General features: G+C 39.8%; 1 protein-coding gene and 1 pseudogene across 1 annotated transcript in view; both read left to right on the top strand.

Annotated features, from left to right (window-relative positions):
• Positions 1-3,492, top strand: part of LOC108244131 (NLR family CARD domain-containing protein 3) — a 1,204,881-nt gene that overhangs the window by 834,950 nt on the left and 366,439 nt on the right. The gene's annotated exons all lie outside the window — the stretch shown is intronic.
• On the top strand, positions 1,494-1,992 carry LOC119616759 (annotated as a pseudogene).

Below are 3,492 nucleotides of genomic sequence, written 5' to 3'. Positions count from 1 at the left end.
GACTGAGCTCCCCAGTCCAGCTCGCCTCAGCCGCCTGAGGAAGTAGAGCCGCTGATGTGCCTTCCTGACCAGACTGGAAGTGTTGTTGCTCCAGGTGAGGTTGTTACTCAGGTGCACACCCAAGTACCTGTAGCTGGAAACCACTTCCACCGCAGATCCTCCAACATGCAGGGGGAGGTGGGCATGTTTGCCCCTTCTGAAACATCTTGCCTCAAAATGATGCAAAAAAAAAAAACCCCAAAAAAACCTGGTTTGTGCATTTATTATATCTAGGCTGGACAATTGTAATTCCTTGTTATCTGGGTGTCCAAAATATTTTTTAAAGTTTTCAGTTGATCCAAAATGCTGCTGCTAGAGTTCTGATGAGAGATCATATTTCTCCAGTTTTAGCTTCTCTCCATTGGCTCCCTGTCAAATTCAGAATAGAATTTTAAATCTTCCTCCTAACATAGAAAGCTCTCAACAACCAAGTTCCAACTTATATTAAAGATCTTATTCTTCCATATTTTCCTAACAGTGCACTTTGCTCTCAAACTGCAGGTTTATTTGTGGTTCCTAGAGTTAAAAGTAGAACAGGAGCAAGAGCTTTCAGTTATCAGACTCCTCTCTTGTGGAACCAACTTCCAGTTTCTGTCTATGAGGTTGACACCCTGTCCACCTTAAAGACTAGACTTAAGACTTTCCTTTTTAGTCAATGCTATAGTTATGGTTGGCTTGGATTTCCTGAGCTATCCCTTAGTTATGCTACTTTAGGGTTAGACTGCTGGAGGACAAATTGACCACATTTCGTCACTGTGCTGCTGTCTTTACTTGCTCCACTGTAATTATTTATATTATTAACATGTGTTTATCTTTGCTTTTCTTCCCATAGACATTACACTTGGACCAGACATTCTATGTTTGTCTGTATCTCTTTCCTGTCCTCTCAAACCCCAGCCGGTCGAAGCAGAAGGCCTCTCATCATGAGCCTGGCTCTACTGGAGGTTTCTTACAGTTAAAACTGAGTTTTTCCTTTCCAAAACTTTGGGAGACTGCAACAAAGTGAAGATTCAACACAATATGCTGGCTTCCTTAGATAAATATCTTTTACTAACTGGCATTTTATAATGTATGTGAATGTTTTTGTACATGGCCTGAGATGACTTATATGTAAACAAACTCAGTTTAAACTGAATTGAATTTTGAATTACTTTTTTACATATTATTCTGTGAGTTCTGTTTCATGTCTTCTGAAAATACTGGATTTTTTTTTCCTTTTTTCCTTCCTTTCCTTTTTTTTCCTTTTTTTTCCTTGTTTACACAAATAAAACTTTTATTGTTACATATAAATTCAAAGTTACACACATTAACCTTTATTTATGTCAGGCTGCAGTGAAATTAACCTAAAATGCAGATTCATATTTGAACAAACTAAAGAGTGATTTATTTTAAAGGAACAAAAACCAAAGGGCTGATGTGGCAGCAAAACTTATAAAATCCAAACCGCTGGGAACATGACGGCGGGACAATTACCCTTTTTTTTGGATGATTACTTCCTTTGGTATCGGATTTTTACTTTTAGACATTTTGTTATGATGCGTAACCATGACAACAAGTGTTAAATGTAAAGAACCCTGAACTCCAGTCACGGCCAAAACCAAGCAGACTGCCCATATATCCACCAGAGGTGAAGCTCCCAGGAAGCAGCTCACCACCAAAGCTTCCCGCAGGAGCGCCATGACCACCGGCGGAGTGAAGAAGCCTCATCCCTACAGGCCCGGGACCGTGGCTCTCAGGGAGATCCGCCACTACCAGAAGTCCACCGAGCTGCTCATCCAGAAGCTGCCCTTCTAGCACCTGGTCCAGAAGATCGGCCCGGACTTCAAGACCGACCTGAGCTTCCAGAGCTTGGCCATCATGGCTCCACAGGAGGTCAGCGAGGGTTACCTGGTGGGACTCTTTGAGGACACCAGGACCGAGGACAAATCGGGACAGACCGCTACAAGAGATCCTTCCTGCCCACAGCCATCAACTCTTTAATAAAACCAGGATTATGAGCTACAACAACATTTAATTTCCCTTTGGGATTAATAAAGTATTTTTGAATTGAATTGATGAAGAAGTGGACACAGGTGAACTGATTAGTTACAAGGAAAGGGTGTGGGTGGTTGAGGCAGACTGACATGGAAACTACTGAGGGAGAGTGAGTGATAGCACAAGGAACAGAGGGCACAGGGAGCAGACTACATAGCAGTGAATAGACAAAACACACAAATGACAAGACCCAAAACAAAGCCACAGAAACACAAGAGAAAACAAAACCCAATACAAAACCAAACACAGGATAAACCAGGAAAAGGCAGAACTACAGAAACAAGAAACCCAAATCCGGACAATTTACCTAGGTAAGTCCCACTGAGATCACAGATATCTTTTTCAAGGGACACCTGGGCCTGAAGGCAGCCAAGTATGCATGTTTTTAGACTGTGGGAGGAAACCTGGGCAACACCCCCCCCACACACACACACACACACTGGGCACACACATCGTTGAACCACACATAAACACAGTTTGTTTTCAAACTCCACTGAAATTTATTTCACTTCAGGTTGCAACAAAACAAACTACGAACCATCTTTACAGTGAATCACTTTGGTGTAACTGTTTTTTTTTAGTTCTATACTGTAGAAGAGTATTCTTTGTTGTCAGTGTTATTTCAAACATATTTCTTTTTTTTTTTTTTGTAACAATATTCAACTTTGCTATCATCAATACATTTAAAAAAAAGCCTCTGTGCAAAATGGGGTTAAAAACCTGTCCATTATGCTTAGTCAGGCACTGTTTTGGTTTTCATTCATCCATACCGCTTCTTGCACCCCCTACACTTTGGGAACCACTGTTGTGAGGTAACACATTATATCAGTGGTTCAACTTAAGCTTTCCTCAGATCATAAATGAGTTTCTCTTTGACGATCAATATACAAATATTTGATTATTGTATTTCATGATGCGCACTAGAATCAAACTGATAAAATTGTGCTTTGTTTAATGTAATCATTTATATTTATGTTTATATTTCAAACTCCTATTTGAATTTAAACTCCTATATTATTTCAGATTTGTTTGCACAAACCTTTACTAGCTCAGTTGCTCTCCCAGTTGCTATCACAGCCAAGCAGTTTTTTTTTTTGTTTTTTTTTTAATGTGCATAAAACACCAAAGAAAGTGGGAAAACAACTTGTAATACACAAAATAAAAAAATAATAATAAATAACAAAATGCTTTTCAAGGCCTGAGGTTTTAAGCTTTCGACACTGTTGACCATGACATTTTACTGAATCGACTGGAGAGTTGGGTTGGACTCTCTGGTCCAGTGCTCAACTGGTTTGAATCTTACATAAAGAACAGGGATTTCTTTGTTTTAATTGGAAACTTCTCATCAGAGAGGTCAAAGGTCACATGTGGGGTACCCCAAGGTTCAATCCTAGGACCCCTTATTTTCAATATATATAT

This window comes from Kryptolebias marmoratus, linkage group LG23, assembly GCF_001649575.2.
Source record: "Kryptolebias marmoratus isolate JLee-2015 linkage group LG23, ASM164957v2, whole genome shotgun sequence".
In the NCBI taxonomy this organism is placed as follows: Eukaryota; Metazoa; Chordata; class Actinopteri; order Cyprinodontiformes; family Rivulidae; genus Kryptolebias; species Kryptolebias marmoratus.
This window is presented reverse-complemented; position numbering and strand designations above follow the sequence as displayed.